This window comes from Vanessa atalanta, chromosome 9 (assembly GCF_905147765.1).
Source record: "Vanessa atalanta chromosome 9, ilVanAtal1.2, whole genome shotgun sequence".
Classification (NCBI taxonomy): Eukaryota; Metazoa; Arthropoda; class Insecta; order Lepidoptera; family Nymphalidae; genus Vanessa; species Vanessa atalanta.
Genome location: NC_061879.1, coordinates 5,323,379 through 5,347,731, shown reverse-complemented (window position 1 = coordinate 5,347,731; position 24,353 = coordinate 5,323,379). Strand labels below are relative to the sequence as shown.

Here is a 24,353-nt window from a genome sequence, read left to right as displayed (position 1 = left end):
CTCTCGTCTAAGCAATTGAAGTATAATTTTACGTTGAATATTTAATATTGGGATATATGTTACGAACTGTATCCCGGTCACAGCTACGTTTGACCGACAAAATTATTTTGTATTACATTTAACTTAAATATGCAGGCTAATTTTATATCTGTATGCGTATCTGACTAAACACAAACAAGGACTACAGTCAAATGGAAATATATAATTACAAATATCATAGATAGCAGTAATCGTGATCAGTTAGCTAGTCGAAAGAAATTTTGGCAGGGAAATATGTCTTACTGCATCATATTCATACAATTAGTAACCACAAGTAAGTACAAGTAAGTAAACATTATTTAGTCAGAAAAAATATTCAATATATAATCTTGTCTAAATATTAGGTATATTTTGTATTGAACTATAGATCATACCAAGGACGAGAGGGTGTAATTAAGTTTGCCACCAATAGATGGCGATGATCGTAGATGTTATAACTGCTGAATCGCGATGTCAAGATTTTCTTTCTTTCAACCAGTGATTATTTTAGTTTTCGAAGCTACCATTCGATTCCGCCATTTAGTATATGTATGTATCGTAAAACTGAATTCAAAATAATTTAAAAAGCAATTTTATTTGGAACGAATCTGTTACCAAAGATATTCTCAGTGTTATAATAATCTATGTCGAACACACTTTTAGGTGATGAAGACTTCTCTTAAGTATTAAATATTTATTTCGTACATCCAAATATACTTATTGCACTTTATGCAACTTTTGTATAACAAAATTGTAATTTCTAGTTTTAAGTTTGGGTGCAATAAAGAGTTAATAAATAAATAAATAAATAAATAAATAAATAAATAAATACTTATTTCCTCAAGGATAATACGGGTCTAAAATACAGACGTCCGAACAGTTCAACTTACAACCATCTAAGTACCACCTTTGGTTATACCTATGTATATATATGGCTATGTTATGGCCCTTTGGTTTTATCATTCCGTATAATAAAAGGAGGGCAGCAATAACCAACGTTAGTCCATCGGCTGTCAAATTACGCGCTAAGAGTGCTATCACAAATAGCTCTCGTAATTAAATCAAATGTAATTGTATTTTGCTAAAGTATCATTATTTTTCTCATTGTTTGACGAAAGTCATATAATAGAGAAAATGCAAGATCATCTTAAAAAAATATTTATTTAATTATATATTTAAAAATAAAACTTAGTATAGCATCTTCACCTTTATTTGACGAACGTTTTAGTATATTCTATTTTACTTTAGAATACGTACCTATATACTGAAATTAATTAATGTAAAATGAAACTTAAAAATATGAATGTTCTTTAAGCTAAAATTAAATAACACGAATGTTACACATACCAGTTTAATTTACAAAATAAGTGAAACAACTTGAAGACAAATACCAATTTGTCTTTCTGTATGTACAAAACAATCTACGTAATAAGTTTTAAAAGCCTTTCTTGTATATAAATTGCTTTTTACTCTTATATGTTATATGTTTGTTTTATATACCGAAGACTTCAGCAAATATTTCTCAAACAATTTTCTTAATTTAAATATACATTATATTTAATTAGTTGTGTTTATATATTTTAAAAAACTTTTTAGTTATCACTCAAACAAACGAACCAATATGCTAAACATCTTAATCTAAAGGGACTAAGTTATCATTTGCTGAATTCGTATTTAGAGTTGCTCTTGTACTTGGTGCAATAGGAAAACTTACCAAGAACATGTACGTGTGTGGGATATTTTGCCACAAGTGTATCCAACAATCCTCATTAGCGCAGCGAGTACCTTCCATCCTTCTTCTTAAGAGTAGTGGAGACTTTTGCCTGACTGTAGGCCGATTACAGGCTGTTTTATATAAAAAGTAAACAATCACCAAGCCGCTTGCTTTCATCACTAAAATTAATTATAGAAACTATTGAGTGAGACACGATTTCAAGGCTTCACGGACGACAATTCAGCCAGACATTTATTTACTCTATTAATAAATATATAAGTAGCCTATGAATAGTTATTCAAAGAGGTTTCGCTGTGTGTATACGGTTTGTGAACGAATTACGAGATAGTATGAAATGTTAGCCTACAGGCTAAAGTTCTCAATGGCCAATGAATATAAAAAATATTATTATTTATTATTATAAAAGCCAAAAAGTACGATCTTATTAATACTTTTGGTGTGTTTACACTTCACAGCAACAATGAAACCGCCATAGCCGCTACCTACTAGAAGCAGGTTGCTTAACATATAATTTCGTAAATGTTAACTAATTTAGTTTTAAACGCTCGTAAATACCGGTTATTAATATTACAGACAGATGTTTTTCTAAATAACTTTAAAGGTATTTTATCACGTCTGAAATGACGAAGAAACGTTGTTGGTTGGTTCATCGTATCTGTTGAAAGAATTATCTAAGATATTTAAACATGCTAAAAACTAGATATCCGCCAAGTCATGTTTCTTCTTCGTGACAAATAAGGGCCCAACTACATCTAGGAGCCAGCAAAATATCTCAACTGCATTGCACGCGATTCAATCTGTCAATCCACCTGTGGTCGATCCCGTTATATCTTTTAATAGCAAGTCTTGTTAAAAGAGTAGTGTATAGCGTTGTATGCTTTGCATTGACAACGGATTAAGAGATAAGACGAAATGACGCCGTGCCCTCAGCTCGGTGGACTGTAAATACTGACTCTTTGCCGTTCATTGCCGTTACTGCCTTTTGAACTTACTCAAACCAGCTTACTGCACTACATACGAGTGTGTAGGCAGTTTGTATATAGATTGCTTCAATTTAAATTTTAGTGTAATATACATTAAAGTAATATTAAAAAAATAAACTTGATAACACAATGCGTATCAGTTATATTATTCGTTTATTTCAATGTAGTATAAATAGTTATTATTTCCAGTGACATAAATGAGTAGCTGTTAAGTTTGTTGCCGTTTCGTTTCCAGGAGAATCGGTGTACATTACGAAATGGTGGTCTAAATTTAAATTAATCATATCAATTGATGATTCAAAAGTACCTTTAAGCCCCTAACTGAATAAAGTATATTTTAATTTTAATAGTATATTGTAGTCACGATGTTATCGTTAGTAGAACACGTGCATTTTCAACTTTCACGAACTTTCAACATCGAATTTGTCAAAACCTTAATTTGTGTATATAATTAATGCCGTGTTCAGGCGAGAATGAAAATTTTGACATAAACTAACCCACAACGGTGCAGTAATGCATTATGCCTATTCTTAAAAATATAAAACACTACGTATATTAGATCCATATTATATTACAACTAGCGGAAAGTTTGTATTAAGCATGTAAGTCGAATAAATATAAAAACTTTTTAAAACTTATATTTCATACGAAATTCTACAATTTTAAAGATAAACCCAAAATTCACATGCAGTTGGCATCGGCAGTAAAACGTTAAGATAAAACAGGTGCTAACTAAAATATGGCTCCGCATTGGCGAACGACCTCGCTGCAGCTGTGTGCCGTTGCCGACTGACTTCCAGCGAATAGGCTAAACGTGCTTACTTGTACTAACTATATTTTTAAGCCTATTTTTTTAATAATATAAACGGTAAAGCTTACTCTTTAAAATAACTAGCACTACACGTCGTAGTGGCTGCTTCGCACGCGAAAAGTTAAAAGGAAATATACTAGCACGACGTGTTCGTTTAATCCTAAAAACTTATATAACCATTTGGTTGTCTTAGTACGCTAAAAAGATTTTAAGCAGGATTAAACGTAACTTAAAATGGAAGGATAAATTCACAAAATTCACAAAATCTACTTGTTGCTTGTTTATATACGTGTAAAAAGCTATGCCCGAGGAAATACGGTATCAAAAATAGTCTACGTATAAAATCCTAAGTTCATGGTGTTATTAAGAATTATTTATCAATGTAAACGTCCCTTTTAAATATTTTTTTATACGTTTAAATATTGTGCATGGTATAACAGCTTCTTAGTTGCACGTAACAATATAGGTCACCGATAACGTCTTACAGTTTACGCGTGCTTGCTGACATGCATATTAAATTATACACGATTATAGCTTGGGTAACATTAAGTAAACTATTGTCGGTTAATATGTTTAAATGCTCGGCTTGCTTTATGATTGAATTTATTTTTAATCTGTATTACAAAGTTTGAAAATTAACAGTTATATTTACGAAATACCAAAATAATGTTCATTTTTTTTAGAAAGTTTTGTAGGTAAGAATTTGTTCATATATTAGTACTGGATTAATAACATTAATGATAAAAAGCAGCACATTGTAAAATAGGCGCGTATAATAAATTTATAAATAGTTCTAGTTCACATTGATTCTTGTATAAAGTAGAAACGCCTGAAAAAATATCCGGTGTTCTGTTGTCTAGAAGTCGTAGAGCCGCACACTAAGTTCTAGTGGTCACTGACCTAACCGGTCTGACGCGTGATGGGCAACTTTTCATATTATGTAGCGTATGTTAGCTATTAATTAATACCTTTTATTGCGTACATCCTTTTTTTCAAATATTTTTGAAAATAAAGCAAAGTAGAGAGCTCTTAAGGGCCCGGCTAGGCCGTGTCAAGTCTTCGCCGTGTGTAAAATAAACAAAGGAAATAGTCACAACGAATTCAAAGCGTTCTCTGCATCTTATTTTTGTTACATACAGCGATATGAACAAAGGGTTAATAACTTTAGCACATCTAATTTTAAACTATTTGAGGAAATATGTTCAAGTACGAAAATACATATTAAGTACTAGTAGTACAGAAAATAAATATATTCGTTTATTTTTATAGACCAAAGTACAATAACTACCTAAAATAGATATCAAATTGATTTTTCGAAAGCAAACGAGATAAAAACCTCCTGGCGGTAAGTCCATAGACAAGCGTTGCAATCTTAAAACTCTCCTGACACCATTAATGTGCCATTACCCAGGAATGTAAGATGCTGTGTCTATTTGATTGTCATTTCACGGTTTCATTCAATTTACACACTGGACAGTAATTCAGTATTATTTTTGGCGGTAGATTTAGTGATAACTCATCTCGGTACCAAGCACTACCACCGGTATATTATGATGATATTTTTAGTTACGCATTGAAATAACTTAATGTCAATATTTTTATAAGTTCTAGCTAATAATTATATTAGGTGTCTACATGGCTTCAGCTTGCTATTCTTATAAGATGAAGAACAATACCTATTGAATAACTGATCCTTATAAAAATAAATAGTTAAAGGTATTTCCCATTATAAAGCTTTTTAATTTAGACAGGTAATGTCGGATAGTTGACAAGACGAGAAAAGCGTGGGATGGGCGATAAGGTGAACTCCTGTAATAGCAGTGGATAGGTTTACAGATTTTGATATAATATTTAGTTACACACAATATACTTATTTGAGACAAAGCATTAATCCGACGATGCGAGACGACAATAACCGCTAATTAGCTTAAAATATTAAAAGTTGTTCGATTTTTCAAGCAAGCATGGTATCAGAAGCACGAGTGAATGGGATTAAGTTAATAGAGCACCTATGTATTGGGTTTTTTCCCAACTTAAGTATATTTCTCGACTGTCCCAAAAACTTCTTTGGATTGGGTTTTTTATATGGTACATTGTACTAGTAAATATATACATATAAAGAAAGAGCTAGTTGAAAGTGTTCTTACACGCGTTGACGCATAACACGCCTTTTTATGATATTTGGTGTACTAAGTGATCGACGATTCTTGCATTTTCGAATTTCTTACTAATGCCTTTCTTTTAAATAAATCTTAATAATAATTTCTACCCTGAAAATACACACATACAAAGCTAGGAGATATATAATCTCAGAAATATATATATACAACAGCTATAAATGTTAAATTAATATAACTATAGGTATAGTATGTAATCAGAAATCAAATGTCATTGATTTTTTTTTGCATTCGAAAGTGTTAAATCAGTTATACAAATGAAAGCAATAAAATTCAGTAATCTTTATTAAGCCATTGTCAATATATATTTGTATAAATTTAGATTTATTAGTATAAAATATTTCATTTAAAGAATTACATCAGTTAAACTGAAATAAATAACTAGTAAAATAATAAATAAGCAAATAATAAATGTGTATTTCAAAAATGTTGAATTGATATTTCTACGTATAAACATGTAAACACAGAGCTAAACTTAGTGATAGTTTGTTGATCTTTCAAGAGAGAGTTTCCGTTTAGTAACGTTATTCTAATATTTTCTTTTATAGGTAAGTTCAATAACAAAACCACATTTCTTAATGTGAACGTAACAAACGTGAGCCAACAATTTCAAAGGGAATGTAAACAGTTAAATGTCAGAAATGCCGCGCGTGTAGTGACTAGACTCCAACGAACTAATGCGTAGGCGCCGCCTCCCTGCCCCTGTATCCATTCAAAGTTTCAAGCCAACTGACACAGATGTTACGCTGTGTAAGTAATAACTATGCGGAATGAGTCGCTATTTAATATGTAACAAGACGATTCTTAGTCGAGGCTTGTTTAACGATTCACTCGATGTTCCATTAAATTATAGGAGTTTTCTTGTCACATATATTTGTAGCTAGAATTTCGGTGCATCAAAATTGTTCCTTCTTTTCGCTTTGATCGCCTCTGATACTGGTTAATGATGTTTCTTTTCTGTTTAGAACTCTGCTCAGTCGTATGTATTGAATCGATATGGGATAAAGAGTTAGCCTGTAAACACAAAAGGGCTTCCCACGTAAGCGTCCTATCTGGTCGAGTTTCTATCGCACCCAAGTAACATATTTGCGAGGCAGACAATCGGCTTAAGATTGACGGGTAGATTTGCACTACGTAAAAGCCAAACGATTGAAATAACTAACTCAAGCTTTGTAAGTAAGAGTTCGAGTGATTTATCAAATATATAAATACATAACGACACAATAACGACTAAGTATTATTTTTTAGAACTTTGATCAACAAATAAGGAAATAACGTCATTTAAAATTTACAGTAACACAGCTACCCAAAAAAGGATCGTATCAGCTTCATTTTTGTAGGAGATTTCTTTATTCCACCATGACATGTATGGAATGTATATGGGGTATCGTTAAAATCATTGCACCATACCGGTTGTCAAATTTACTTTATAATAATTACTAATTCCTTTATATAGGCCAGGCATGGCTTTGTTGGAAAGTAAAAAACTGATCAAGTGCTTATTAGGATTTTTTTCATTATTACTAATATCCACTCCGATCTGACTTCTAAATTTAAATCTGACCTGTTGTCTAAGTAAACATACTTAGTTCATAATTGCTGGCGTATTTTAAATAAGTAGACAGATAAACAAAAAATTCTAGAAAAATATAAACTAAATAATGTACCGGTCAGTGTCAAAAAATATAACGCTCTGAATATTTTTATTGGCCTATATCAACCAAAATAGAATAAAAAAATTACAGTACATGCGAATATATCGGCCTTTCGGGACCCTATGAGATGGGTTCCATCTGGGCCCCAACTCCGTGTGCCCTTTTGGTAAAGAAGATACTATTTCTTTGGTCTGTTCATTCTTTATTTATGGCGACTGATATCTTGATTATGAAGCTTTTCTAGAAAATTCATTATCGAAGTAACATATTTTATAATTGTAATTTAAACCCGGAACAAATTACTTGATTCGTCAGCTTTGATGTATAGAGCTTTTGAACAACAGCGAACAAGTTTGGGAATACTTACACTTCTAAATGATTCGAACGATTAACTCTTTCGTTTCGTTGAATGACGAAATACCCTCAAAAATAGATTATATAATTTAGTTATATAATACTGGGGCACATGGTTAGTAATCATTACGGGAATTTCAAGTAAGTAAACATATTAAGTGTTTCTTTGGGTAGCTAGGCTCTATGCCTATTCTCTTGTCGTGGCTGCAACCAAATAGTACTCAAGAGTGATATATGCAGCACTAATTTCTCGTCGCGACTCTAAACACACATACCGTAAAAACATTCGTCCTGTAATTAATCATCAATCTTTTTTGATTCTAGATCCATCCATGTTTAGGCAAAGCGTTGTCAGTCAATAAGTATTAATTCATATATTATAAGCCGTACGAATTGCTATAAATTTTAAATAATTAATACGTTCAACAAGCTCTTCCTGTAAGTATCGGCTATTGGCTTTCCGGCCAGCGCAACTGATATTCCAAACTATTACGCAGCTAGTCCACCATCGACTACCCACCATCGAATATGTATTCGTAACAATATTTACTCGCTCATCTCATATAACCACACAGATATTATTACAGAAATTATTATCAAATATTATATATTCCATGAAAATATTAAAAAATATATATCTTTGGCGAATACTACTTGTAATATTACTTACATCTTAATTCTTCAGCCTGTACTCAAAAGTGTATACATTAAGTCCACATTTAAACGGCTTTTGTAAGTGATTGTTGAAACGAAAATTGTATAATAATTACGGATTTCGAATTATATTATTTTATTTTTATTATCAGTACACAAATATTTCATGAACATCATCATACTTCATTTTGAACTTTAATACTATAAATGTTGTATGAACAAATGCATAGAAAATCAAAATCAACAAGAAACTTACTAAAAATGTATCCGAAGTAACTGTCCATATATTAACCTGTTTCAAGATGTCAACATCCTCATAAGCATACTGGAACTTCAAGATTTTTTTTATTTAATTTGTATAAGTGAGAAAAATTAGGAGATATAATTTAATTTAACATTTATACGATCTGTTGTGTATACCAAACATATAAATAAGGATTTCAAATTTGTTTTGATACAAATATCTTGCTTTATTTTAATTACTTTTTATGTGGTATTGTGAGATAAGACTATTGAACATTAATGTTGACCATAGTAATTATAACCTTGCGATAAAAATGGTTTATTAATTGAGCGTAGTGACAACAGATAGAGTAAAGGGGTCATGAAGTGTTGGCCGAGACAAGGGAAACGGAGCGCTGAACGTCCATCGGCAAGATGAACGAGATGGGCTGACGACATCGTCAAAATCTGGACAAATCGATACAAGACCGAGGCTTGCGGAGTGGGATTCCTATACCCAACAATGGAAAAAATATATGGATGATCATTCATCAGATGTATCATTATGAGATAAAAGTATTCTAACTAGCGATGTCGAGGTACTTTCTTTCGAAACAAATGCACGCCGCGTTTTATTTTGAAAAGTATATCGTGGAATAACTTCGTATTTCACTTTTTTTTAACTAAGACATATTTAAACGTGAGAATTGTACGAGATTATTATAATTACTATTGCTAACACTTCAGTGTTGCCGTGGCTTTTCTTATTTTAATAGTATTAAACCAAGGGTAGCCAGTTTATATAAAATCTTATCTTTGCATTTCACACGGTATTCACACTCTTAGCTAGCTTTTACATTGAACATTTTTTAACAAATACAATTACTTTAAACATGAGTCATATTTTATAGCAATTTGTTTACTATGCATAATAGTGAGATCTTAATTTAAAATTTCGTTTAAACGTTTTTTGTATTTCATTTATTATTACGCCTAGTAGCTATATATATTTTAAAGTTCCTAATAAACAACACAATACAATAAACAAAGACTAAAAAGTCCTATATAAATCATCGTACTGAATATTACAACTTGTTAAAATTTTTAAGCGATAAATAATAATCATTTGTAATTTATATAATAATCAACTGTATAACACATAAGTAAGCGTAAGTATGTGATGTAACTTCGTTGTTGCGTGCAATCAAACAAAAAAAAGCTTTCTAACCTCGTCCTCTTTCGAGTAATAACTAATTCTACCATTAGGTGTATTGTTGCGTTCTAGATAAAAGCATTTGATACATTGCTCGGAATATAAATTTGGTATTAATATGAAATATATATATACTTATTATGAATTTAGAATTTGACAATATATAAGATTATTCTTAAAAATATTATAAAAAATATAATAGTCATAAGTACCTAAATACGAACGGAATATAGATATAACTTTCTTCCAATCTCTCACAAAGAACCTAGAATGCTGGTAGGTTTTCTTTACTGATTGTTAATAGCGAGGATGACTCTTTGAGAGTAAAAACTGTCAGCCCTGCGGTCACTAGATACTTCAAAGAGATGAATCACTTTTTATAAATGTATATTGTTAATTAAAGATAGACAATACTATTATTTCAATATAACCATTTCTTACCCGCATTTTGTTCACGCTAATTAATATATTTCGCTTTATTATCACCAATTAAATGGTTGTCATGGTACAATACAAATAAACCTACGTATAATTAAAACAATAAGTCAGTATCAAATAATATCGCTATTTGTATTAATAATTGCGTATTCTTTATATAAGTTTATTAGTCTGTGTTCTTTATATAGCTGTCAATAAATCACTGGGTCATGGTTATGCCCATTGCGCATTGTAATTTTACACTGGCTTAGTCAAATACTATAACGAAATACAACTACGTAGAGTTGTATCTTAACGGTTAACATTTTCGTAAGACGGTTGAATTTAGGCGAGCGTTTAGCACTTTAGGATAATCGTAATAGGTAATCAAAAATATTTTTTAAATAAGCATCTATAGGGCTTTCTCTCATTTATAAACCACTAGGCTCCGCCCGCGGCGTCATCCGTTCGTGCGGATTATTATATATGTCCTTTTCTGTACCCCGAATAACGCCTAAATAATTTTCGTAATGACTAGTTGAATATTTAGTGAAAACGTAACAAACAGCTAAACACTGCCGCAATTATTTTATAATTAATAAGAATATTTAGAAATAATAATTATTATTAATATAAGATGTAGTTCTAAATATAATAAGCTATATCTAAAAGTTAATGAAGCATATCTTCATATAACATTTAAATCTCACGTGTATTTAACAGCAGTTAGTTACCAAGGACGCACACTACGGTAACATGGTCATGATATTCAAGCTGACGACACAAATGACTGCATTAAGACATGAACTTGATCTGTGCGTGACGTAATTTGACACTATGTGGCACAAGTAAGCAGGTAATTGGTGTTAAATTACGTTTATATAAGGCACAATTATAAAACTAAGCTTAATGTAACCTTATTTCGATACATTATTGTTAAATTAAAGTAACGTATTATAATATCTGTAGCCATATTACGATTGGTCGAATGCAATTTGCGTCAATTGCCTCAATTATATACAATATGTTTGATTTTAATATCACTTTACGGATATATAAAGTGACATTATAAATAATCCTATTATAAGTTATAAACTAATATCAATTCTAGAATAAAATAACTTTTACACATTTGAGTATCAGGTGCGTGTTATGGCGAAATAAGCTGTGAACGTTGGCACAACTAAGATAATTAAAAAAAAGGTCTGACTGTCATACGTCCAAAATACTATTATTCATTAAAAACGGCCTATAGATCTGTTCACTCACGTAGGCACGCCCCGTTACGTTAAATTATGGCCGTACATTAGCAAATTTAATCTAGTTTGTATTTATTTGCTGTCTTTATACTAATATTAGTCATCTCACGCACACTAGACATCTTGTAAGCACATGCGTTACTCATACTAATGCACGCTGATTACTTAGCGTGGAGGGGCGCGCCTTCGTGAGTGATTAGATTTATATTTAGTAAAACTGTGTAAAAAATTGTTGAATTAACAAAATTCCTTGAAGTTTTAATGTCACAAATTAAAATATAATACGACGGCTGTATCAATAAGCTTGCGACATATAAGAAATATAAACGCTAGCGAATGCGTACAAACATTTTCTGTACTAAAATTAAAACGATATATTAATAAAAAAATATTAAAGAATTATTTATCGGGTGTGCCGACTTGGATTTTTTTAATTAAAAAATAAATATTTATAGCTTCATCTATAGCATTATTCTCATAATACTGATAGTAAAGTTGTTTAATACTGGAAGAAATATAATAACATAAGTTCATCAACATTTAAGTACCTACATACTCAGAGTTAATAAACGTAGGTACATATATAATACGCTACAACTTCATGGAAATGTTTGTCGGATGAAAGTTATTAGAAAACTAAACGTAAATAAACTTTAACAAATGTAAGTAACTCGGTCTCGGATAAAATAATACGTAAATAATACACTTAAGTATAACCTCGATACGTCGGAAAAGCAGTAGAAGTATCGATTATAAGAAAGGTTTTCCAATTATTATGGATTTATTATTTATTTAACCACTGTACATTAGAACTAGGTAGAATCTTAACCTCTGTAAGTCAAACATTTATTTACCAGGTTTTCTAGGTTGTCCTTTGTAAGTTGAAACCAACTTGGTGATAGGGCTTTATGCAAGTCTGGGTACGTACCACCCACTCATATATCGCCAAGCAACAATACTTATAATTGTGCGTTCTGGTTGAGGGTGAGTAAGCCAGTGTAGCTACAGGCATAAGACATATAACGTGTTAATTAGTTCCTATGGTTAGTGGCCCACTGGCGATATAAGGAATGGTAAAAAAAAATTCGGCTCCATGTCAATGTTCATTGGTGACATATTGGTGGGCTTCTTTGCACGCTCAATACAGTACTATTAAACAATGTACAGTAGTTAAAATAATTAATTATGCTTCTATGGTTTAACACTTTACTGCAACAAATATTATTATTGATATCAATTTGTACATTTCGTTGATAAATTATATAGTTTTATATTTGCATAGAATAAAAATTGTATCGCCTTTTGTACCAGCACTAAAACATAACTATAATTAAATAATATAATTTGAAATATCCAAGTATTACAGACGTAGCAGATGTCCGTCTTAAAAAAAAAAGAATGTTTAAGCCATCGCCGATCGCTCCGCGATTCCGATGGATTAGAAATAAGAAATCGCATTTTACTACTTTTATTAATTTACTGTAGCTGTGACAGTGTGACTAAAGTGAGTTGACGTTACGATCGCACACAATCACAAATTAAATTCAACAGCGAGACTGATGGAATCTTACTCAGTACTTACTTATCTTACTTTTTTTGATAAAAAAATTAAGCTTAAGATTTGATATCTTTGAATCTATTTAGCAAAATAATACTAATTACTTAACATTAATTCATAGCGATATTGCCGATACAAGTACAAAATGTAAATATAGTACCCCTAGTAAAAAAAAATTGCCCTTATTCCACCATGCAGCTTCAATACCCGGTGTATTATAAATGTGACCGAATTTAAACTATTGCATGTGTTCTTTTCTACCACTTAGCGGTATAAGCCCAATTTTGAAAGAAAAAAAAAACATTATATTTTATTTTATGTAGTGTCTACCGTGTCTAGGCGTTATAATGGGCCACTTGATGGTAAGTGGTCACCCCTGCACAATACGAAATGACGAATGTCCAATATGAAATATTGGGAACTGAGATGTTACGTCCGTTGTGCCTGTTACACTGGTTCACTCAACCTTTAAAGCGGAACACAACAAAACTAAGTATTTCTGCTTGGCGGTGGAAAATTATATGGGTAAGTAGGATTATCTATATTTTCTATACTTTTGCGAAAAAATAAAGTAATAAGTTATTCGTTTTCAGTTGTAGCCTCGTAAAAAAGTTATTTAAAAAAAAAATACAATAACATTTAAAAAAAAATACTAACCAATCAAAAAATCTGAAAATAGGATGTAACTTGTATATCAGTTTTTTCTCCAAGTGTTAAAATTAGGTCAGGATTGTGACTTTCTAGGCGCTTGTACGCCGTTAAACTATCGCGGGCAAATGCTATGTACACCTTCTACTAGGTTATAACTACTGCTTCTAATTTTAAATAAAACAGCATTTTTTATTAAGAAACGCTTGAAACTATTCTCTTATTAAAGTCTGTATTTTGATAAAAACTGATATTACCGTTTAATTTTTAATTTACTATAGACACACCATAAAATTGTGCTTGTACTGGGTCACTTAGCCTTCAAACTGAAACACACTATACAGTATTTAATTTATGTTGCGATAGGACAAGTGCTACCCACCTGACGAGCCTCAGGCACTAAACAGAGCCTACTACCTATACCTATTTACTTATCTATTAAAGATTGATAGATGTATACATTAAGATTATAAATGTTTTAGATTTATTAGATTAAAAATGTAGAGTAACAAGATTGCACGTAGGTATATGATATAGATTAGGCATCGTTCACTCGGAAAGCGCCCGGACCTTCAATCTTCTCCTGACTGCGTTGACAGTAGTATTTCAATAATATACATTATGATAACTTTTGAACTTTCACATTTCAGGACGGAAATAGCCTATATCCGTCCTGAAATGTGAAATTTGAGTTTTATATTAATCAAGTAGATAGTTTTGTATTTACTTACAGTAACAACACAAAATAACATAATATACATATTTCATTATAATATTCATAAGGTAATATAATTATAACAAGTCAACAATCTTACAACATTATTATTTACAATAATGAACTGAAACCGCATTGTAATTGAAATGTTCGTGTTCTGCTCAAGAAGCATTCTCAAGAGATTACTTCTGTTTGTTACGTCACAGCTCGGACATGCCGCAGGAGTCAGGACTCGAGTGAACTAAGTAAATATTGGGAGTATTCGATCACGCGTAGGTATTTACTGTAGGTAACGTCTAAATTAGATGGTCAACGGTAAATACCGATAGCACCATACCATCTTACTAAAGGTAAATGTATTTACATCATTATAATATTAATCGAGATATCAGTAAGTAAATTTAATAATTTTGTGGTATATAACAATTTTGTTAAGTAAATCTTTATTTTAATTATTCCTTTGAAAGGAATAATATGTGTACATTTTGTTTGTGAACATTTCTTGGAACTCGTGTATTTATTTATTTATTATTTATTATAAGGCACACCGACGCCGAATTCATAAGTAATGACTATGTGTACAAGCTGTAAAATATAGATCGGTATGAATATGTCATTTATAGGAATGCACAACATTTACAGGTAGTACGTAATCAGGGTATTTGTGTTCAAATTTCGTCGTTACATTTTTTTATTATGTCATGTTGTATGAAAATTGCCTGTAATGAAAAATACCATAAATAGAAAATGAATATTGTTTCTCGAACGTTAAGTGGAAAGCGATTCATTCATTCACCGCTGACTTGAAATGAACAAAGCAAATACAAAATGTAGTGTTTGGTGCCAGTTTGGACTGGTACCACCCACCGCAAGTTTTTGATATTATTTGTATTGCTATGTTCGAGTTTAAATTCTTAGACAGACTGTACCAACATTTTTCAATGATTCTATACGCATTGACGGCGTAAGAAGTATATGTATTTATCAAGAACAGCCAAAACACAACTACTTTTCTTAATTTATACATATGTAAATAGAAAATTACATAACGGTATATATCATTTATAATATAATATAAATTATATTAAAAGCTACTAAGAACCTTGTTTCAAGTATTAAGAATGATTTTAATTAGTATGAACAAATGTATGTACTAGTACTTTTACTTCTACCTTTGAAAAAAAATTTTATATGAAATAATATTTTATGCTCCGGATTTATTCGACAATTGTATTTTATATACAGTGTGTATTTACAAGCTTTTATTTAACTGTACCTGTAGTGTTTGTAGGTCAAATATCGCAACTGAATTTTAAACCATTTCCACTCCACCGATTGAGCTGAAATTTTGTACACAATTTCGGTGCTTGTGACAATTTGATCTAATGGGCATAGTAAATATTTTGGTTATATTTTTTATTTGACATCGGTAGATAGACGAGCAAATAGGCCACCTGGTGGTAAGTAGTCACCACCGCTCATAGACAATGGCGCTGTAAGAATTATTAACCATTCCTTGCATCACCAATGCGCCACCAACCTTGGGAACTAAGATGTTATGTCCCTTGTGCATATAAATCACTGGCTCAGTCACCCTTCAAACCGGAAAACAACAATATTGAGTACTGCTGTTTGGCGGTCTGTTTAAAATAACCGCCAAATTGGAAAAGGTATTTTTTATAATAAATTGTTTTTTTACTGGAACATAGCTGGGGGAAATCTGAAACCATAGCAGACTTATGAGGTTACAGGATAACATTGTTATGTACCAAATTTTAATTGTTGTCAAGCACAAATTTGTTTTGGTCAAGCGAAAGTTATTTTTGATTTAACCGGTACGATAGATTTTACCAATAATTGTTTGTTTGACTAGTTTGTCGTTTTTTTACAAGTTACAACAAACAAATGGTAAATACAAAAGAGCAAAACGAAATATCTTGTTGTTATTTTCGTGATAATTTGTTACCTTTCAACATGTAAAAAAATAAATATATCCTTGAAAATGTTAAGGCCACAATTACGGATAGCACTCGTCATACTCGTTTATCATATTTGGGAAGACACACACATCGATGCTCGGCCCGGTGTCGAACCGGCTTGCCCAGTTCTCATCGCCGCGAACATTTAACATCCGTCAGGCGTCAACTGCAATGATGTAACGAATTCAACTACAAATACAAATTCAAATACAATACGCTTATTACATAACATTAAGATTTGTTTTTAAATTATGATACGATGTATTTGATTTATTGTTTATATATCATTTGGTCTTTTATACGACTAGACCATCCCTCCATCGGTTTCATAAGGGTATACATAATAATAATAGTTTTACTATTATATCTAAGATCAAACATATCCAAGAAAAAAAATCTTGTTTTTTATTGGACCCGAAAACTTCCCAGGCGTACGCAGAACCACTCACCAAAGTTACATAACAGTCGGATCAATAGTTGACAAACGCAAAGAGGACAAACACACAAACAATCATTTTTATTATAAATCTTGTTTTTATTATCAAAATGATTTTTTTATTTCAAAATATTTACGAGAACCATCGCAGTACAATTAACCTATAATTATAACTTCTAGATTTGGTCGTACTGCTTTTTGCATGTACGAAATAATTTAAATTTAACAAAATATAACTTTTAAAGAATTATCCCTGAATACTACGTACGCTAGTTCTTTATTTACTTCAAGAAATATTAATATTTCTAATTTCGTAACAAGACCTAAGGGCGTGCCGTAAAACGTAGAGATTTCAAATATAAAATATAATACTGCTTAACTAATTTATAAAACAAAAAGTTTTGTGAATAACATATATATACGTGTATATTTTTACAAATCAAACGTTTGCAAACGAACAGACAATACAAAAGTATTGCGGAAGATTTCTCGTGTGATTTAGCGCACTTTTTGCGAGTCGAATCACAATGCGTAGGAAAGTATGATATAAACAAAGTTTGCAGCGTGTGGTTTAAGCAGATTCCCTGCTTTCACCGATTCCCTGCTCATTAGTGATGCCGCACCGGCACTCTTCTGAAAACACTTGACGCCTACAAATGGCACCTCTTGTTCCACGCAACGTCTACACCCTACATCCCTGCCATCTTTTACACAAATGAGTTTGTGAGCAGCCTTCAGATAGCTTGCAAAGATGTGACGCTATGATTTTTTTATACACGTAAACATTTTTACTTTCTTTATGCATTACAAATAAGTTTCCTGATGAATGTTTTTTATTGTGATTTAATGTGAAAGTCCGTGACAAAAAACTATATCATAATATTAATTGGTTACACTTGCTCATTGATATTAACCAAATTATAAATTTGGAGACAACGTTTTTTAATTATTTATTTGAATTGGCAACAATATAATTAAAATAAGTTATGCCTTCCTCTCCGGCAAAGGTAGGGGTAAAACAATTATGTTTTTGAAATGCTTTGATATTAGTTAAGTGAAATGATAAAGGTTCATATACATAAATATGTAAGATAATGTACAGACATTAAAAGATAAGCATTTTATAATTTAAGGGTTAATGTATTCCAGCTACCGCACATACAAATGAATCATTATTACACGTTAAAACGTGAGAACTTTTAAACAAAAACTGCAATAGCGTAACGTAACGAGTTTCTCATTTTACTTGACTTTCCTACGTTTCAAAATGTTTTAGTTTGCTCTTTGTATTCATGTCACTATAACAATGTTCAGTATTTGATTCTAAAATACTAGATTTCTGATTAAACAATAGTAGGATACTTCTAGAAGAATAATTTAATAAGAATTCTATTTTACAGCATAAGTTATATTACCTGCATGGACGAATAATAAAAAATGTATTATCTATTGATTTTTATTCGAATCTGCAAAATAGACAATAATGTCATATTTAGTATTACCCTTTTATGGATATAGATGATCATAAAGAAACTACACTATAAAGTAAATTTGTAAGTTTTTTGTTAATACAAATCCTATAGTCCAGGTGAAAATATCCATATTAATGAAAATTCGACTCTTTGAATTGAATTACCGTTAACGTATTCAAAAGCCGGGTACTTTGTAAAGTAAACCGCTTAAGAGTTCCTGTTATGAAACCGAAATTCTATTCGTGATCAACAAATAAAAAACGTTAAACTAGTTTCGACGTCATCATGTTACTTATTTCTAGTGTATATTAGTAAAAAATAAAGTACGTTTTTTCACTGGCAGATATAACCTTACAATATATTTACTGTTTACAATTTTTGTATTTAAAGTTCATAGTTTTAAATTAATTATCAACATAATTAATTAAAAACTAGGAACTGTTTATCGGTAGTTCATTTTATATTTCCTATGAAATATAAATTTCGTCACTCTTTAATTCATATTGTCCAAATTAAGTGTCAGTACAAAGCACAAGAAAAGTAATTTTAATTTTCAAAGGGAGGTCAGAACAGGTATAACAAAGTTCTTGACAACAGTAATGTACCTAAAGCCACTCAAATGCGCTATACAATTTTATTCCAAACAACTAAAGCACCGTATAGTGCAGTAATAATGGGAATTGCTCCACGCTCAAGCGCTCGCGATGTATACTCACGATGTAAGTCCTCCGACATGCATATACAGTGTGTTACATACTTACATACGTAAACAAAGAAAAGTAATTTGTTCGATCTTTCTTCAGCTCGTTTTTGCGATTCGTCCGCATTACGGGAACATCCAGGGATTATTTGGGCAGGGTTTAATATGAAGCAACAGTAAGTATATATAATAAAAGTATGGTAACAATGATTATGCTGCTCTCTGGCTTGCTATTCGTGGTGTGTTTATAAGTAAAAATGTTTAAGCAAATGTTTAGATAAAAGTGTTTTCTCTCATTATTGATCTAATATTCAAAAGACATTTTTTTAAGAAATCATCTCTAAACTACATTTTTAAGAAAAGTCGTTAAAAATTGTAATGGCTATTATATTACCTGTAAGAACGAACAGTTTAACACAATTCTCTATAATATATTTATAATATTCATCTAGATGTGTTCGTGACTATCTTTGTACGTACAAACGCACACGCGAAAACTATTTATCTAAATTAATTTTAATTAAAGTCGGTATGTTGCTATCTTGGACTGTAAGCTAACAAAATGGGTTATTTTTTATTTGTAAATAAATGGTTTCCAAGGTAATAGACAAATTCTAAATGATCATAGTCGCGGATATAACTCGGTTAAAGTATAACAGGAAATGAACAATTGAAATAATGAGTTCTTAATGTAATACAGATTAAACTTTAATTACCTAATTCTTAAGAGGCTTCTATTCAGTTTTAAATCGAAACATTAATGGCTAAATTAGTAAAGTTACAGCCTGTAATGACCCACGGCTGGGCTAAGGCGTCCTCTCTTGCGGACTTGCCCTCGTCCAGTTTGTCGTTTATTCCGCCACGATGCTCTAATGAAATTCTATCATGAGTTGAATTATTAAGACAAAGAAGCAGATGTGAATGAAGATCATTTAATTTAATCCCAGATTTAATTCGTAAAGGTTACGTATTCACGTGGTCTAACCACTGGGCTATCATTGCTCGGGCTATTTAATATTAGTCGTTAATCAAAAATTTTATCAGAAAATATAATATTTAAATAGTTTAATTTATTATCTACAAAAAATATGTCATTTATTTTCAATAGATTAATCTACTTCATACTTGAATTATTGTCAGCCTGCCTTGTCTAGTGGCTAGCTAAGGCCACAGATCCCTGGATCCTAGCCCCGGTTTCGGCCATTGACAACGTTATTTGGTTTGACTGCAGAGAATATCATCGCCTGGAGTCTAGAATTGGTAGTGTTTATATTCCCGTGCCTCAGAAAGCACGTAGAGATGGTGGTGACGCTCTTGAACTTTTTCCGATCGCGTCGAATTTGCCGTCGCATTGCATTATGATAGTAAGGCGATAAAGAATGCACCTGTTTTTGTGCACACATTTTTTAACTATAATGAATCGCGGAGTTTACTAATCTCTCTTCCGTGGCCACCGTGGCCGGAATCGATCGAGAGGAAATCATAGTGATTACTTAGTACACCTTGGTCTTATATCTAAGATTACATTCAATTGCCCATGGACAATCATGTATAACATTGAGTAGTTTGTACCGTAATTACCTTTATAATCACAATAATGTGTTACCATAATAAGTATCACTAAGACGAGTCTAAGAAATCTAATCTTGAGTTCTGTTCGTCATTAAGGATTCTCTATTGCCACCTTCTACCTCCATCATGATTTTGATGGTACCAAAAATCAATAGAATTCTATAACAGTCGCAAGTTTAATTGCATATCTTATAATATTAAAGGGGTAATTATTAATATATTAGATAATCGTTAGTATATTATATACGAAAACGGCCCTTACGCTTTGATTATAGATAAGGTTTTCCTTTTGAAGTTTATCTTCATTAAAATCTATATATTTCTCTGAAAAACGCCCTCTATTCGCACAGTTACCTACTTGATATTAATATCAGATGCAGGTGACATAAGCTATTTAGGCAAATCTTGTAGGTAGTAACAAGCGTGATAAACGATCGTCATCAATATTTGAAATGAAAAACTAACTTAGTTATTGCTAGAATATTTTTATCATATGAATTTAACCGAATTTTAGCTGCGGAAAACTAACCGTAAGCGCAGAAGATATTTTAATATACAACAATTGTGGACGTGCATAAGCAATTATCACTTGGAAAGACATTTTTAATTATATCAACTGCATAAGTCTATTAATACAATGCAATATTCGAAATCGATAATGCATTTTTAAATTATTTCTTCAAGCTGACTTCCCGTAATCACCGAATTGAGATCCGTGAATAAGTCTTTTCATAATCAACTTAAAGACGGAAGGGACTTAAATTAATCCATTCTGAATTTACAGATTTAAAAAGTAACCCATGCACAGATGTAATGTTTTCGTTGTACTCATAAAATTATTATATTTGGTCCCATCTCACATTTTTTACACAACGATCACATGTAACAATCATTTAATGATAACCTAATGTGCGTATTTCGTATGCATTTGCCGATTTAAATGCATAAGAGTAATCGGGTGTTTTTTTTTAAATTAGATATTATATTATTTGGCTCTAAGTCCAATTCATTAGACAAACTATTAATTAGGTGAAGAAAAAATTAACAGAGCTATAAGTCAAGCTACGCTGTAACTAAAATATTTTAACAATTTTGTGTGTGAGAATTTTTAAGCGATTGTCAGATAATTGAAAAAAGTAATATTTAAAAAGCCCCCTTAGTAGTGGTACAACCCGGTAGCAAGTTATTACGGTACCACTTTCTACTGAATAATTTTGATAAATTACCTACCTACTCCTGAAAAATAAATACAATTAATTGAAATAGACATTAAATAATTAACCAGTACGGATATTAATATTAATATTAAAAGAGTCAAGTTAATATATAATAATTAATATATAATTTTAAATTAAAATTAAATTTCGCCCATAAGAAAACCATAATCGTATAATTATGTATTTCAATAAACTTATGAAGTATATTATTTAAGTTATAGTAAATAACAACGGGCTTATTTCAACGTGAAACAAACGGATCGGACTCTTAGGGAAAAGGCGAAACCTATCTTAAGCGAAATAGATACCAAAAAAGTGGGAACAAGCTCCGTTAAATAGTACGATTCTATTGCAATTATAGCCTTAAATCTTAAAAAAAACTGAACTTTTATTGAATTACCTAACATCGTATTTTTTAAATCGATTTCACTCTCCTGCGAACTATCGAAGTGTGACATAATAAGAACAGTTTCAAATACAATGAGCGTGGGAAAATTACGAACTACAAATAAAAAATACAATGCACATTTTGAAATGAATTTTATGAATTATTTGTTATAAAAGTAACACGATTGCATATTATAAAGTATATTATTTTGTAATACTAGTAATAATTTCTAGTTTTATTTTGTACGTAACACAATAAAATTAATCTATTCGCATTCGTTAAACTTGGCTGTTAATAATAATACCATAAAAAAGCTGACCTTGTTATAAATATTACATCTCGTATCTTTTATAAAAAAGAAAGATAATACGCATCAAATTATTTTGATTAATTAAAAATTAACGCGCAACTTCGTCACACAGCCTCACACGGGTACTTATCTAGCGGTTGAACTTTCAACGGTATATTTACATGATCTTAGTCGACGTTTCAACTATTATTTATTCCAAAATACATTTATATCTTATTTATAGAATATTTAGGTGTGTTGTAAAATAAAAAACATGCTCTCATACTGATGTAACATCCGCAGACGTCGAAGAATTATTTTAAAATTTAAAAATCTTAGGTTTCTCATTATCCACTTACCTTATTTTTGTATGAAATAGCCGATCAATCCCAGTGCTTATATGGGCCCCGAGGTCCGCAGTAGTTAAAATTGCCGCATTCCACTACAGCCGGGCGCGGGGCAGACGCAGCCTCCCTATTTCAACCGGTTGTTTAACCGCGTGTAATTCATTCACGTTTACTCGAAGTCATCACTTAAACTACTATTGAAACACCGTGTTTATAATGAAGTTTTGGTAATCATGGCTGCGCGATGTGTTTTAATGGGATCGTTCATTTATCACATCAGGACATTAGATGACTATAAACAGGTAGATCGAGTACGACGACGCGCACTGGACTGGCGCGAGTCGCGACTTCGACCGTCGACGCCAGCGACCTCCCGCGCCGCCCGCGCATGCGCGACGGATCTCGCACTACCACTCGGGAAAGCCGACCCACAGCCTCATTTACACATACACTCGATATGAATTTATCATGTAACAAGCTCCTACAATTTTAATGAATGCAAATACACTGAAGCATTACATATGTATATATACATATAGCCCAAAACAGCAAAAATGTGGAGGAGGCTTAAGTGTGTAATTGAAGAAACATCATATCGTACCACATTATTACACTTCGTTTAGCAAAAATGCCCTTATGCGCTATTTTGCCAAATCTGCATAATTAATTGATATCAAGTTTCTAATCTTCAGTCAAATATGTGTCTTTTTAATAAGTATTGTATACTGTACTTATGTGTAGGTAAAAAACACGAAATAAGTAGGAATACAGATTGCTACAGGTTTGACCTACTTGAATCTACACAAATATTTGATTGAGTATGGGTGTGGACCTTACCTTGCCACCCTGATAGCATGAAGACCAAACGATGCGACACATATAGGTATCATATTATACTTTTAATGTATCGTAAATATAATATTTTATACCTGACACAATTTTATTGTTTTTAGGGTTTCAATCTAATATTTTCTTCCTTCTTTTAATTTGTTATAAAAAATTGAGGCCCAAGGAATAGGAATATCTAGACACCAATCAGTCAATGCACCCTCGACCCTGAAAACTAAGGTGTTAGGTTTTGCTAACAGAAACCATTGAGCCAGTGGCGCACTACTATAATCAATCGAAATATATTATTTAACTAGCATTTCCATTTGTTTCGCATAAGTTATAACTTAATACTTAATAGCTCATTTTACTGAAATTAACTACTATGAAGATCTCGAAGTTGTAACTTCTCTAATAAAAATAAGTACTTATTGGGGTTTAAGAATAAAGCAATATATTTGACGCTTGACACCCAGGAAACTTCCATATTTTGAAGTTGTTTTTTTTTCTTACTTATATTTAAGACAAAGGAATATGATTCTGGCTTGAGAGAACCCAGAGCTATCATTGAAGCCAATACTATTGTATTGACTAACGGTATTAATCTACATATATTATGTGCATATATGGATAAGTTAATATATATAATAATTAATAAAATAAAAAATAAAAATAAATAAAACTTTTAATTTTGTGTATATCTATG

The 24,353-nt window shown here is 31.4% G+C and overlaps 1 long non-coding RNA gene across 1 annotated transcript; it reads right to left on the bottom strand.

Moving 5' to 3' along the window:
• Window positions 1-10,064: 10,064 nt before the first annotated feature.
• LOC125066592 lies at window positions 10,065-23,154 on the bottom strand. The gene is made up of 3 exons (XR_007119683.1): window positions 22,828-23,154; window positions 22,053-22,060; window positions 10,065-10,075 (listed from the first exon to the last, which is right to left on the bottom strand). It is a non-coding gene; the product is annotated as an uncharacterized LOC125066592 (long non-coding RNA).
• Between the last annotated feature and the right edge of the window lie 1,199 nt (window positions 23,155-24,353).